Source organism: Hyperolius riggenbachi, chromosome 4 (assembly GCF_040937935.1).
Source record: "Hyperolius riggenbachi isolate aHypRig1 chromosome 4, aHypRig1.pri, whole genome shotgun sequence".
NCBI lineage: Eukaryota > Metazoa > Chordata > Amphibia > Anura > Hyperoliidae > Hyperolius > Hyperolius riggenbachi.
In genome coordinates, this window is record NC_090649.1 from 26,660,429 (window position 1) to 26,677,857 (window position 17,429).

The 17,429-nt window shown below is 48.0% G+C and overlaps 1 protein-coding gene across 9 annotated transcripts in view; it reads right to left on the reverse strand.

The window, feature by feature from the left end:
* The window catches only part of LOC137571141 (DNA (cytosine-5)-methyltransferase 3A), a 558,436-nt gene that overhangs the window by 353,247 nt on the left and 187,760 nt on the right, over positions 1 to 17,429 (reverse strand). The gene's annotated exons all lie outside the window — the stretch shown is intronic.

Below are 17,429 nucleotides of genomic sequence, written 5' to 3' on the forward strand. Positions count from 1 at the left end.
CAAAGACTGGTGCACTTCGTATAAAGTTTAATGGCGCTGCTTTGCGTGCGGGACTTTGCAAGCGATCTAAACTTATCTAAACTTAGCATGCCTAAACTTATCACACCTAAACTTATCACACCTAAACTTATCACGCCTAAACTGGCTTTTCACCAGCATGGTGCAATGGTTATCATGCCTAAAGTCTCTAACTGGGTTAGCACCGCTTTGTGAATCGAGCCCTATGCCAGACTTCCTGCTCACACTATGCCAGACTTCCTGCTCACACTATGCCAGACTTCCTGCTCACACTATGCCAGACTTCCTGCTCACACTATGCCAGACTTCCTGCTAACACTAGGGCCTCGATTCACAAAGCGGTGATAACCCAGTTATCACGCCTAAAAGACTTTAGGCGTGATGACCTTTTCACCACTGAGTTATCACCGATTTTTCCTGCTCTTCGCGCGAAGTTACCGCGCGTAAGCGCGTTCGCGCGTACGCGCGTAAGAGCGCGCGCAAAGTCCCATAGGGCTTAATGGGAGCTTCGCGCGAAGCGGCGGGTGTTGCGCGCGCACTTACGCGCGTACGCGCGTACGCGCGGCAACTTCGCGCGAGTTTCTTCTTATCATGCCTAAAGTGACTTTAGGCGTGATAAGGGCCTTTTCACCATGGTGCTAACACTTTGCACCGCTTTGTGAATCGAGCCCCAGGGGCTTGATTCACAAAGCGGTGCTAACCCAGTTAGCATGCCTAAAAGACTTTAGGCATGATAACCATTGCACCATGCTGGTGAAAAGCCAGTTTAGGCGTGATAAGTTTAGGTGTGATAAGTTTAGGTGTGATAAGTTTAGGCATGATAAGTTTAGATAAGTTTAGATCGCTTGCAAAGTCCCGCACGCAAAGCAGCGCCATTAAACTTTATACAAAGTGCACCAGTCTTTGCTAGCGTAAAACTTTTGATCAGCTGTGCACTGCGGTGCTAACGCAGTTGGCGCTTAAACTTAGCATGCCTAAACTTATCACACCTAAACTTATCATGCCTAAACTTATCACACCTAAACTTATCACACCTAAACTTATCATGCCTAAACTGAGTTTAGGCATGATAAAGGGCTTTTCACCAGGGTGCTAACTGTTAGCACCGCTTTGTGAATCGAGCCCTATGCCAGACTTCCTGCTTACACTATGCCAGACTTCCTGCTAACACTATGCCAGACTTCCTGCTTACACTATACCAGACTTCCTGCTCACACTATGCCAGACTTCCTGCTTACACTATACCAGACTTCCTGCTAACACCATGCACGACTTCCTACTCACACTATGCCAGACTTCCTGCTCACACTATGCCAGACTTCCTGCTGACACTATGCCAGACTTCCTGCTAACACTATGCCAGACTTCCTGCTCACACTATGCCAGACTTCGGCCTCGATTCACCAAGCGGTGATAACTCAGTTATCACGCCTAAAGTACTTTAGGCGTGATAACCTCTTCACCACTGAGTTATCACCGCTTTTGCCTGCTCTTCGCGCGAAGTTATCGCGCGTACGCGCATGCGCGCGTACGCGCGTAAGAGCGTGCGCAAAGTCCCATAGGGCTTAATGGGCACTTCGCGCGAAGCACGGTGCGCTGCGCGCGTAGCGCACCGCGCTACGCGCGCAAAACTTTGCGCGCGGGAGTTCGCGTGAAGCCCTGCTTATCATGCCTAAAGTGACTTTAGGCGTGATAAGGGGCTTTTCACCGCGGTGCAAACACTTTGCACCGCTTGGTGAATCAAGCTCTTCCTGCTCACACTATGCCAGACTTCCTGCTCACACTATGCCAGACTTCCTGCTAACACTATGCCATACTTCCTGCTAACACTATGCCAGACTTCCTGCTAACACTATGCCAGACTTCCTGCTAACACTATGCACGACTTCCTGCTTACACTATACCAGACTTCCTGCTTACACTATGCCAGACTTCCTGCTAACACTATGCCAGACTTCCTGCTAACACTATGCCAGACTTCCTGCTTACACTATGCCAGACTTCCTGCTAACACTATGCCAGACTTCCTGCTTACACTATACCAGACTTCCTGCTTACACTATACCAGACTTCCTGCTTACACTATACCAGATCCTGCTTACACTATGCCAGACTTCCTGCTTACACTATGCCAGACTTCCTGCTTACACTGTGCCAGACTTCCTGCTTACACTATATCAGACTTCCAGCTTACACTATGCCAGACTTCCTGCTTACACTATGCCAGACTTCCTGCTTACACTATACCAGACTACCTGCTTACACTATGCACGACTTCCTGCTCACACTATGCCAGACTTCCTGCTCACACTATGCCAGACTACCTGCTCACACTATGCACAACTTCCTGCTCACACTATGCACGACTTCCTGCTTACACTATACCAGACTTCCTGCTTACACTATGCCAGACTTCCTGCTTACACTATGCCAGACTTCCTGCTAACACTAGGCCAGACTTCCTGCTAACACTATGCCAGACTTCCTGCTAACACTATGCCAGACTTCCTGCTTACACTATACCAGACTTCCTGCTTACACTATACCAGACTTCCTGCTTACACTATACCAGACTTCCTGCTTACACTATGCCAGACTTCCTGCTTACACTATACCAGATCCTGCTTACACTATGCCAGACTTCCTGCTTACACTATACCAGATCCTGCTTACACTATGCCAGACTTCCTGCTTACACTATGCCAGACTTCCTGCTTACACTGTGCCAGACTTCCTGCTTACACTATACCAGACTTCCTGCTTACACTATGCCAGACTTCCTGCTTACACTATGCCAGACTTCCTGCTCACACTATGCCAGACTTCCTGCTTATACTATGCCAGACATCCTGCTCACACTATGCACGACTTCCTGCTTACACTATGCCAGACATCCTGCTTACACTATACCAGACTTCCTGCTTACACTATGCCAGACATCCTGCGCACACTATACCAGACTTCCTGCTAACACTATACCAGACTTCCTGCTAACACTATACCACACTTCCTGCTCACACTATGCACGATTTCCTGCTCACACTATGCACGACTTCCTGCTAACACTATGCCAGACATCCTGCTTACACTATACCAGACTTCCTGGCTCACACTATGCCAGACTTCCTGCTTCCACTATGCCAGACTTCCTGCTTACACTATGCCAGACTTCCTGCTAACACTATGCCAGACTTCCTGCACACACTATGCCAGACTTCCTGCTTACACTATGCCAGACTTCCTGCTTACACTATGCCAGACTTCCTGCTTACACTATGCCAGACTTCCTGCTCACACTATGCACGACTTCCTGCTCACACTATGGCAGACTTCCTGCTCACACTATGGCAGACTTCCTGCTCACACTATGCACGACTTCCTGCTCACACTATACCAGACTTCCTGCTAACACTATGCCAGACTTCCTGCTTACACGATGCCAGACTTACTGCTTACACTATACCAGACTTCCTGCTCACACTATGCACGACTTCCTGCTTACACTATGCCAGACTTCCTGCTTACACTATGCCAGACTTCCTGCTTACACTATGCCAGACTTCTAGCTTACACTATGCCAGACTTCCTGCTAACACTATGCCAGACTTCCTGCTTACACTATACCAGACTTCCTGCTTACACTATGCCAGACTTCCTGCTTACACTATGCCAGACTTCCTGCTTACACTATGCCAGACTTCCTGCTTACACTATGCCAGACTACCTGCTTACACTATGCCAGACTTCCTGCTTACACTATGCCAGACTTCCTGCTTACACTATGCCATACTTCCTGCTTACACTATGCCAGACTTCCTGCTTACACTATGCCAGACTTCCAGCTCACACTATGCCAGACTTCCTGCTCACACTATGCCAGACTTCCTGCTCACACTATGCCAGACTTCCTGCTAACACTATGCCAGACTTCCTGCTAACACTATGCACGACTTCCTGCTAACACTATACCAGACTTCCTGCTTACACTATACCAGACTTCCTGCTTACACTATACCAGACTACCAGCTTACACTATGCACGACTTCCTGCTCACACTATGCCAGACTTCCTGCTTACACTATGCCAGACATCCTGCTCACACTATGCACGACTTCCTGCTTACACTATGCCAGACATCCTGCTTACACTATACCAGACTTCCTGCTTACACTATGCAGACATCCTGCTTACACTATGCACGACTTCCTGCTCACACTATACCAGACTTCCTGCTTACACTATGCCAGACATCCTGCGCACACTATGCCAGACTTCCTGCTTACACTATGCCAGACTTCCTGCTTACACTATACCAGACTTCCTGCTTACACTATACCAGACTTCCTGCTTACACTATGCACGACTTCCTGCTAACACTATGCCAGACTTCCTGCTTACACTATACCAGACTTCCTGCTTACACTATGCCAGACTTCCTGCTTACACTATACCAGACTTCCTGCTTACACTATGCACGACTTCCTGCTCACACTATGCCAGACTTCCTGCTAACACTATGGCAGACTTCCAGCTCACACTATGCACGACTTCCTAATAACACTATGCCAGACTTCCTGCTAACACTATGCCAGACTTCCTCTTTACACTATGCCAGACTTCCTCCTTACACTATGCCAGACTTCCTGCTTACACTATGCCAGACTTCCTGCTTACACTATGCCAGACTTCCTGCTTACACTATGCCAGACTTCCTGCTTACACTATGCCAGACTTCCTGCTAACACTATGGCAGACTTCCAGCTCACACTATGCACGACTTCCTAATAACACTATGCCAGACTTCCTGCTAACACTATGCCAGACTTCCTCTTTACACTATGCCAGACTTCCTCCTTACACTATGCCAGACTTCCTGCTTACACTATGCCAGACTTCCTGCTTACACTATGCCAGACTTCCTGCTTACACTATGCCAGACTTCCTGCTTACACTATGCCAGACTTCCTGCTAACACTATGGCAGACTTCCAGCTCACACTATGCACGACTTCCTAATAACACTATGCCAGACTTCCTGCTAACACTATGCCAGACTTCCTCTTTACACTATGCCAGACTTCCTCCTTACACTATGCCAGACTTCCTGCTTACACTATGCCAGACTTCCTGCTTACACTATGCCAGACTTCCTGCTTACACTATGCCAGACTTCCTGCTTACACTATGCCAGACTTCCTGCTTACACTATGCACGACTTCCTGCTCACACTATGCCATACTTCCTGCTTACACTATGCCAGACATCCTGCTCACACTATGCACGACTTCCTGCTTACACTATACCAGACTTCCTGCTTACACTATGCCAGACTTCCTGCTTACACTATGCCAGACTTCCTGCTTACACTATACCAGACTTCCTGCTTACACTATGCACGACTTCCTGCTTACACTATGCCAGACATCCTGCTTACACTATACCAGACTTCCTGCTTACACTATGCCAGACATCCTGCGCACACTATACCAGACTTCCTGCTAACACTATACCAGACTTCCTGCTAACACTATACCACACTTCCTGCTCACACTATGCACGATTTCCTGCTCACACTATGCACGACTTCCTGCTAACACTATGCCAGACATCCTGCTTACACTATACCAGACTTCCTGGCTCACACTATGCCAGACTTCCTGCTTACACTATGCCAGACTTCCTGCTTACACTATGCCAGACTTCCTGCTAACACTATGCCAGACTTCCTGCACACACTATGCCAGACTTCCTGCTTACACTATGCCAGACTTTCTGCTTACACTATGCCAGACTTCCTGCTCACACTATGCACGACTTCCTGCTCACACTATGGCAGACTTCATGCTCACACTATGGCAGACTTCCTGCTCACACTATGCACGACTTCCTGCTCACACTATACCAGACTTCCTGCTAACACTATGCCAGACTTCCTGCTTACACTATACCAGACTTCCTGCTCACACTATGCACGACTTCCTGCTTACACTATGCCAGACTTCCTGCTTACACTATGCCAGACTTCCTGCTTACACTATGCCAGACTTCTAGCTTACACTATGCCAGACTTCCTGCTAACACTATGCCAGACTTCCTGCTTACACTATACCAGACTTCCTGCTTACACTATGCCAGACTTCCTGCTTACACTATGCCAGACTTCCTGCTTACACTATACCAGACTTCCTGCTTACACTATGCCAGACTTCCTGCTTACACTATGCCAGACTTCCTGTTTACACTATGCCAGACTTCCTGCTTACACTATGCCAGACTTCCTGCTCACACTATGCCAGACTTCCAGCTCACACTATGCCAGACTTCCTGCTCACACTATGCCAGACTTCCTGCTCACACTATGCCAGACTTCCTGTTAACACTATGCCAGACTTCCTGCTAACACTATGCACGACTTCCTGCTAACACTATACCAGACTTCCTGCTTACACTATACCAGACTTCCTGCTTACACTATACCAGACTACCTGCTTACACTATGCACGACTTCCTGCTCACACTATGCCAGACTTCCTGCTTACACTATGCCAGACATCCTGCTCACACTATGCACGACTTCCTGCTTACACTATGCCAGACATCCTGCTTACACTATACCAGACTTCCTGCTTACACTATGCAGACATCCTGCTTACACTATGCACGACTTTCTGCTCACACTATACCAGACTTCCTGCTTACACTATGCCAGACATCCTGCGCACACTATGCCAGACTTCCTGCTTACACTATGCCAGACTTCCTGCTTACACTATACCAGACTTCCTGCTTACACTATGCACGACTTCCTGCTAACACTATGCCAGACTTCCTGCTCACACTATGCCAGACATCCTGCTCACACTATGCACGACTTCCTGCTTACACTATACCAGACTTCCTGCTTACACTATGCCAGACTTCCTGCTTACACTATACCAGACTTCCTGCTTACACTATGCACGACTTCCTGCTCACACTATGCCAGACTTCCTGCTAACACTATGGCAGACTTCCAGCTCACACTATGCACGACTTCCTAATAACACTATGCCAGACTTCCTGCTAACACTATGCCAGACTTCCTCTTTACACTATGCCAGACTTCCTCTTTACACTATGCCAGACTTCCTGCTTACACTATGCCAGACTTCCTGCTTACACTATGCCAGACTTCCTGCTTACACTATGCCAGACTTCCTGCTTACACTATGCCAGACTTCCTGCTTACACTATGCCAGACTTCCTGCTTACACTATGCACGACTTCCTGCTCACACTATGCCAGACTTCCTGCTAACACTATGCCAGACTTCCTGCTAACACTATGCACGACTTCCTGCTAACACTATACCAGACTTCCTGCTTACACTATACCAGTCTTCCTGCTTACACTATACCAGACTACCTGCTTACACTATGCACGACTTCCTGCTCACACTATGCCAGACTTCCTGCTTACACTATGCCAGACATCCTGCTCACACTATGCACGACTTCCTGCTTACACTATGCCAGACATCCTGCTTACACTATACCAGACTTCCTGCTTACACTATGCAGACATCCTGCTTACACTATGCACGACTTCCTGCTCACACTATACCAGACTTCCTGCTTACACTATGCCAGACATCCTGCGCACACTATGCCAGACTTCCTGCTTACACTATGCCAGACTTCCTGCTTACACTATACCAGACTTCCTGCTTACACTATACCAGACTTCCTGCTTACACTATGCACGACTTCCTGCTAACACTATGCCAGACTACCTGCTTACACTATGCCAGACATCCTGCTCACACTATGCACGACTTCCTGCTTACACTATACCAGACTTCCTGCTTACACTATGCCAGACTTCCTGCTTACACTATACCAGACTTCCTGCTTACACTATGCACGACTTCCTGCTCACAGTATGCCAGACTTCCTGCTAACACTATGGCAGACTTCCAGCTCACACTATGCACGACTTCCTAATAACACTATGCCAGACTTCCTGCTAACACTATGCCAGACTTCCTCTTTACACTATGCCAGACTTCCTCCTTACACTATGCCAGACTTCCTGCTTACACTATGCCAGACTTCCTACTTACACTATGCCAGACTTCCTGCTTACACTATGCCAGACTTCCTGCTTACACTATGCCAGACTTCCTGCTTACACTATGCACGACTTCCTGCTCACACTATGCCATACTTCCTGCTTACACTATGCCAGACATCCTGCTCACACTATGCACGACTTCCTGCTTACACTATACCAGACTTCCTGCTTACACTATGCCAGACTTCCTGCTTACACTATGCCAGACTTCCTGCTTACACTATACCAGACTTCCTGCTTACACTATGCACGACTTCCTGCTAACACTATGCCAGACTTCCTGCTTACACTATACCAGACTTCCTCCTTACACTATGCCAGACTTCCTGCTTACACTATGCCAGACTTCCTGCTTACACTATGCCAGACTTCCTGCTTACACTATGCAGACTTCCTGCTTACACTATGCCAGACTTCCTGCTTACACTATACCAGACTTCCTGCTTACACTATGCCAGACTTCCTGCTCACACTATGCCAGACTTCCTGGCTCACACTGTACCAGACATCCTGCTTACACTATACCAGACTTCCTGCTAACACTATACCAGACTTCCTGCTTACACTATACCAGACAACCTGTTTACACTATGCCAGACTTCCTGCTTACACTATGCCAGACTTCCTGCTTACACTATGCCAGACTTCCTGCTTACACTATGCCAGACTTCCTGCTTACACTATACCAGACTTCCTGCTTACACTATGCCAGACTTCCTGCTTACGCTATGCCAGACTTCCTGCTTACGCTATACCAGACTACCTGCTTACGCTATGCCAGACTTCCTGCTTACGCTATACCAGACTTCCTGCTTACACTATGCCAGACTTCCTGCTCACACTATGCCAGACTTCCTGCTAACACTATGCCAGACTTCCTGCTAACACTATGCACAACTTCCTGCTAACACTATGCCAGACTTCCTGCTCACACTATGCCAGACTTCCTGCTCACACTATGCCAGACTTCCTGCTAACACTATGCCAGACTTCCTGCTTACACTATGCCAGACTTCCTGCTTACACTATGCCAGACTTCCTGCTTACACTATACCAGACTTCCTGCTTACACTATACCAGACTTCCTGCTAACACTATACCAGACTTCCTGCTTACACTATACCAGACTTCCTGCTAACACTATACCAGACTTCCTGCTAACACTATGCCAGACTTCCTGCTAACACTATGCACGACTTCCTGCTAACACTATCCCAGACTTCCTGCTCACACTATGCCAGACTTCCTGCTAACACTATGCCAGACTTCCTGCTAACACTATGCCAGACTTCCTGCTAACACTATGCCAGACTACCTGCTTACACTATACCAGACTTCCTGCTAACACTATGCCAGAATTCCTGCTTACACTATACCAGACTACCTGCTTACACTATGCACGACTTCCTGCTCACACTATGCCAGACTTCCTGCTTACACTATGCCAGACATCCTGCTCACACTATGCACGACTTCCTGCTCACACTATGCCAGACTTCCTGCTTACACTATGCAGACTTCCTGCTAACACTATGCCAGACTTCCTGCTCACACTATGCCAGACTTCCTGCTCACACTATGCCAGACTTCCTGCTTACACTATACCAGACTTCCTGCTAACACTATGCACGACTTCCTGCTCACACTATGCCAGACTTCCTGCTCACACTATGCCAGACTTCCTGCTCACACTATGCCAGACTTCCTGCTCACACTATGCCAGACTTCCTGCTTACACTATGCCAGACTTCCTGCTTACACTATGCCAGACTTCCTGCTTACACTATGCCAGACTTCCTGCTTACACTATACCAGACTTCCTGCTAACACTATATCAGACTTCCTGCTGACACTATACCAGACTTCCTGCTTACACTATACCAGACTTCCTGCTAACACTATACCAGACTTCCTGCTAACACTATGCCAGACTTCCTGCTAACACTATGCACGACTTCCTGCTAACACTATGCCAGACTTCCTGCTCACACTATGCCAGACTTCCTGCTAACACTATGCCAGACTTCCTGCTAACACTATGCCAGACTACCTGCTTACAGTATACCAGACTTCCTGCTAACACTATGCCAGAATTCCTGCTTACACTATACCAGACTACCTGCTTACACTATGCACGACTTCCTGCTCACACTATGCCAGACTTCCTGCTTACACTATGCCAGACATCCTGCTCACACTATGCACGACTTCCTGCTCACACTATGCCAGACTTCCTGCTTACACTATGCAGACTTCCTGCTAACACTATGCCAGACTTCCTGCTCACACTATGCACGACTTCCTGCTCACACTGTGCCAGACTTCCTGCTCACACTGTGCCAGACTTCCTGCTCACACTGTGCCAGACTTCCTGCTCACACTATGCCAGACTTCCTGCTCACACTATGCCAGACTTCCTGCTTACACTATGCCAGACTTCCTGCTTACACTATTCCAGACTTCCTGCTTACACTATACCAGACTTCCTGCTAACACTATACCAGACTTCCTGCTAACACTATACCAGACTTCCTGCTTACACTATACCAGACTTCCTGCTAACACTATACCAGTCTTCCTGCTAACACTATGCCAGACTTCCTGCTAACACTATCCCAGACTTCCTGCTCACACTATGCCAGACTTCCTGCTAACACTATGCCAGACTTCCTGCTAACACTATGCCATACTTCCTGCTAACACTATGCCAGACTACCTGCTTACACTATGCCAGACTTCCTGCTCACACTATGCCAGACTTCCTGCTCACACTATGCCAGACTTCCTGCTCACACTATGCCAGACATCCTGCTTACACTATACAAGACTTCCTGCTTACACTATACCAGACTACCTGCTTACACTATGCACGACTTCCTGCTCACACTATGCCAGACTTCCTGCTTACACTATGCCAGACATCCTGCTCACACTATGCACGACTTCCTGCTCACACTATGCCAGACTTCCTGCTAACACTATGCACGACTTCCTGCTCACACTATGCCAGACTTCCTGCTCACACTATGCCAGACTTCCTGCTCACACTATGCCAGACTTCCTGCTTACACTATACCAGACTTCCTGCTAACACTATGCACGACTTCCTGCTCACACTATGCCAGACTTCCTGCTCACACTATGCCAGACTTCCTGCTCACACTATGCCAGACTTCCTGCTAACACTATGCCAGACTTCCTGCTTACACTATGCCAGACTTGCTGCTTACACTATGCCAGACTTCCTGCTTACACTATGCCAGACTTCCTGCTTACACTATGCCAGACTTCCTGCTTACACTATACCAGACTTCCTGCTTACACTATGCACGACTTCCTGCTAACACTATGCCAGACTTCCTGCTTACACTATACCAGACTTCCTCCTTACACTATGCCAGACTTCCTGCTTACACTATGCCAGACTTCCTGCTTACACTATGCCAGACTTCCTGCTTACACTATGCAGACTTCCTGCTTACACTATGCCAGACTTCCTGCTTACACTATACCAGACTTCCTGCTTACACTATGCCAGACTTCCTGCTCACACTATGCCAGACTTCCTGGCTCACACTGTACCAGACATCCTGCTTACACTATACCAGACTTCCTGCTAACACTATACCAGACTTCCTGCTTACACTATACCAGACAACCTGTTTACACTATGCCAGACTTCTTGCTTACACTATGCCAGACTTCCTGCTTACACTATGCCAGACTTCCTGCTTACACTATGCCAGACTTCCTGCTTACACTATACCAGACTTCCTGCTTACACTATGCCAGACTTCCTGCTTACGCTATGCCAGACTTCCTGCTTACGCTATGCCAGACTTCCTGCTTACGCTATGCCAGACTTCCTGCTTACGCTATACCAGACTACCTGCTTACGCTATGCCAGACTTCCTGCTTACGCTATACCAGACTTCCTGCTAACGCTATGCCAGACTTCCTGCTCACACTATGCCAGACTTCCTGCTAACACTATGCCAGACTTCCTGCTTACACTATACCAGACTTCCTGCTAACACTATGCACAACTTCCTGCTCACACTATGCCAGACTTCCTGCTCACACTATGCCAGACTTCCTGCTCACACTATGCCAGACTTCCTGCTCACACTATGCCAGACTTCCTGCTAACACTATGCCAGACTTCCTGCTTACACTATGCCAGACTTCCTGCTTACACTATGCCAGACTTCCTGCTTACACTATACCAGACTTCCTGCTTACACTATACCAGACTTCCTGCTAACACTATACCAGACTTCCTGCTAACACTATGCCAGACTTCCTGCTTACACTATACCAGACTTCCTCCTTACACTATGCCAGACTTCCTGCTTACACTATGCCAGACTTCCTGCTTACACTATGCAGACTTCCTGCTTACACTATGCCAGACTTCCTGCTTACACTATACCAGACTTCCTGCTTACACTATGCCAGACTTCCTGCTCACACTATGCCAGACTTCCTGGCTCACACTGTACCAGACATCCTGCTTACACTATACCAGACTTCCTGCTAACACTATACCAGACTTCCTGCTTACACTATACCAGACAACCAGTTTACACTATGCCAGACTTCTTGCTTACACTATGCCAGACTTCCTGCTTACACTATGCCAGACTTCCTGCTTACACTATGCCAGACTTCCTGCTTACACTATACCAGACTTCCTGCTTACACTATGCCAGACTTCCTGCTTACGCTATGCCAGACTTCCTGCTTACGCTATGCCAGACTTCCTGCTTACGCTATGCCAGACTTCCTGCTTACGCTATACCAGACTACCTGCTTACGCTATGCCAGACTTCCTGCTTACGCTATACCAGACTTCCTGCTAACGCTATGCCAGACTTCCTGCTCACACTATGCCAGACTTCCTGCTAACACTATGCCAGACTTCCTGCTTACACTATACCAGACTTCCTGCTAACACTATGCACAACTTCCTGCTCACACTATGCCAGACTTCCTGCTCACACTATGCCAGACTTCCTGCTCACACTATGCCAGACTTCCTGCTCACACTATGCCAGACTTCCTGCTAACACTATGCCAGACTTCCTGCTTACACTATGCCAGACTTCCTGCTTACACTATGCCAGACTTCCTGCTTACACTATACCAGACTTCCTGCTTACACTATACCAGACTTCCTGCTAACACTATACCAGACTTCCTGCTAACACTATACCAGACTTCCTGCTTACACTATACCAGACTTCCTGCTAACACTATACCAGACTTCCTGCTAACACTATGCCAGACTTCCTGCTAACACTATGCACGACTTCCTGCTAACACTATCCCAGACTTCCTGCTCACACTATGCCAGACTTCCTGCTAACACTATGCCAGACTTCCTGCTAACACTATGCCAGACTTCCTGCTAACACTATGCCAGACTACCTGCTTACACTATACCAGACTTCCTGCTAACACTATGCCAGAATTCCTGCTTACACTATACCAGACTACCTGCTTACACTATGCACGACTTCCTGCTCACACTATGCCAGACTTCCTGCTTACACTATGCCAGACATCCTGCTCACACTATGCACGACTTCCTGCTCACACTATGCCAGACTTCCTGCTTACACTATGCAGACTTCCTGCTAACACTATGCCAGACTTCCTGCTCACACTATGCCAGACTTCCTGCTTACACTATACCAGACTTCCTGCTAACACTATGCACGACTTCCTGCTCACACTATGCCAGACTTCCTGCTCACACTATGCCAGACTTCCTGCTCACACTATGCCAGACTTCCTGCTCACACTATGCCAGACTTCCTGCTCACACTATGCCAGACTTCCTGCTTACACTATGCCAGACTTCCTGCTTACACTATGCCAGACTTCCTGCTTACACTATGCCAGACTTCCTGCTAACACTATATCAGACTTCCTGCTGACACTATACCAGACTTCCTGCTTACACTATACCAGACTTCCTGCTAACACTATACCAGACTTCCTGCTAACACTATGCCAGACTTCCTGCTAACACTATGCACGACTTCCTGCTAACACTATGCCAGACTTCCTGCTCACACTATGCCAGACTTCCTGCTAACACTATGCCAGACTTCCTGCTAACACTATGCCAGACTTCCTGCTAACACTATGCCAGACTACCTGCTTACACTATACCAGACTTCCTGCTAACACTATGCCAGAATTCCTGCTTACACTATACCAGACTACCTGCTTACACTATGCACGACTTCCTGCTCACACTATGCCAGACTTCCTGCTTACACTATGCCAGACATCCTGCTCACACTATGCACGACTTGCTGCTCACACTATTCCAGACTTCCTGCTTACACTATGCCAGACTTCCTGCTAACACTATACCAGACTTCCTGCTGACACTATACCAGACTTCCTGCTTACACTATACCAGACTTCCTGCTAACACTATGCACGACTTCCTGCTAACACTATGCCAGACTTCCTGCTCACACTATGCCAGACTTCCTGCTCACACTATGCCAGACTTCCTGCTAACACTATGCCAGACTTCCTGCTAACACTATGCCAGACTACCTGCTTACACTATACCAGACTTCCTGCTAACACTATGCCAGAATTCCTGCTTACACTATACCAGACTACCTGCTTACACTATGCACGACTTCCTGCTCACACTATGCCAGACTTCCTGCTTACACTATGCAGACTTCCTGCTAACACTATGCCAGACTTCCTGCTAACACTATGCACGACTTCCTGCTCACACTATGCCAGACTTCCTGCTCACACTATGCCAGACTTCCTGCTCACACTATGCCAGACTTCCTGCTCACACTATGCCAGACTTCCTGCTAACACTATACCAGACTTCCTGCTGACACTATACCAGACTTCCTGCTTACACTATACCAGACTTCCTGCTAACACTATGCACGACTTCCTGCTAACACTATGCCAGACTTCCTGCTCACACTATGCCAGACTTCCTGCTCACACTATGCCAGACTTCCTGCTAACACTATGCCAGACTTCCTGCTAACACTATGCCAGACTACCTGCTTACACTATACCAGACTTCCTGCTAACACTATGCCAGAATTCCTGCTTACACTATACCAGACTACCTGCTTACACTATGCACGACTTCCTGCTCACACTATGCCAGACTTCCTGCTTACACTATGCCAGACATCCTGCTCACACTATGCACGACTTCCTGCTCACACTATGCCAGACTTCCTGCTCACACTATGCCAGACTTCCTGCTTACACTATACCAGACTTCCTGCTAACACTATGCACGACTTCCTGCTCACACTATGCCAGACTTCCTGCTCACACTATGCCAGACTTCCTGCTCACACTATGCCAGACTTCCTGCTTACACTATGCCAGACTTCCTGCTAACACTATACCAGACTTCCTGCTGACACTATACCAGACTTCCTGCTTACACTATACCAGACTTCCTGCTAACACTATGCACGACTTCCTGCTAACACTATGCCAGACTTCCTGCTCACACTATGCCAGACTTCCTGCTCACACTATGCCAGACTTCCTGCTAACACTATGCCAGACTTCCTGCTAACACTATGCCAGACTACCTGCTTACACTATACCAGACTTCCTGCTAACACTATGCCAGAATTCCTGCTTACACTATACCAGACTACCTGCTCACACTATGCACGACTTCCTGCTCACACTATGCCAGACTTCCTGCTTACACTATGCCAGACATCCTGCTCACACTATGCACGACTTCCTGCTCACACTATGCCAGACTTCCTGCTTACACTATGCAGACTTCCTGCTAACACTATGCCAGACTTCCTGCTCACACTATGCCAGACTTCCTGCTTACACTATACCAGACTTCCTGCTAACACTATGCACGACTTCCTGCTCACACTGTGCCAGACTTCCTGCTCACACTGTGCCAGACTTCCTGCTTACACTATGCCAGACTTCCTGCTTACACTATTCCAGACTTCCTGCTTACACTATACCAGACTTCCTGCTAACACTATACCAGTCTTCCTGCTAACACTATGCCAGACTTCCTGCTAACACTATCCCAGACTTCCTGCTCACACTATGCCAGACTTCCTGCTAACACTATGCCAGACTTCCTGCTAACACTATGCCATACTTCCTGCTAACACTATGCCAGACTACCTGCTCACACTATGCCAGACTTCCTGCTCACACTATGCCAGACTTCCTGCTCACACTATGCCAGACTTCCTGCTCACACTATGCCAGACATCCTGCTTACACTATACAAGACTTCCTGCTTACACTATACCAGACTACCTGCTTACACTATGCACGACTTCCTGCTCACACTATGCCAGACTTCCTGCTTACACTATGCCAGACATCCTGCTCACACTATGCACGACTTCCTGCTCACACTATGCCAGACTTCCTGCTAACACTATGCACGACTTCCTGCTCACACTATGCCAGACTTCCTGCTCACACTATGCCAGACTTCCTGCTCACACTATGCCAGACTTCCTGCTCACACTATGCCAGACTTCCTGCTTACACTATACCAGACTTCCTGCTAACACTATGCACGACTTCCTGCTCACACTATGCCAGACTTCCTGCTCACACTATGCCAGACTTCCTGCTCACACTATGCCAGACTTCCTGCTAACACTATGCCAGACTTCCTGCTTACACTATGCCAGACTTGCTGCTTACACTATGCCAGACTTCCTGCTTACACTATGCCAGACTTCCTGCTTACACTATGCCAGACTTCCTGCTTACACTATACCAGACTTCCTGCTTACACTATGCACGACTTCCTGCTAACACTATGCCAGACTTCCTGCTTACACTATACCAGACTTCCTCCTTACACTATGCCAGACTTCCTGCTTACACTATGCCAGACTTCCTGCTTACACTATGCCAGACTTCCTGCTTACACTATGCAGACTTCCTGCTTACACTATGCCAGACTTCCTGCTTACACTATACCAGACTTCCTGCTTACACTATGCCAGACTTCCTGCTCACACTATGCCAGACTTCCTGGCTCACACTGTACCAGACATCCTGCTTACACTATACCAGACTTCCTGCTAACACTATACCAGACTTCCTGCTTACACTATACCAGACAACCTGTTTACACTATGCCAGACTTCCTGCTTACACTATGCCAGACTTCCTGCTTACACTATGCCAGACTTCCTGCTTACACTATGCCAGACTTCCTGCTTACACTATACCAGACTTCCTGCTTACACTATGCCAGACTTCCTGCTTACG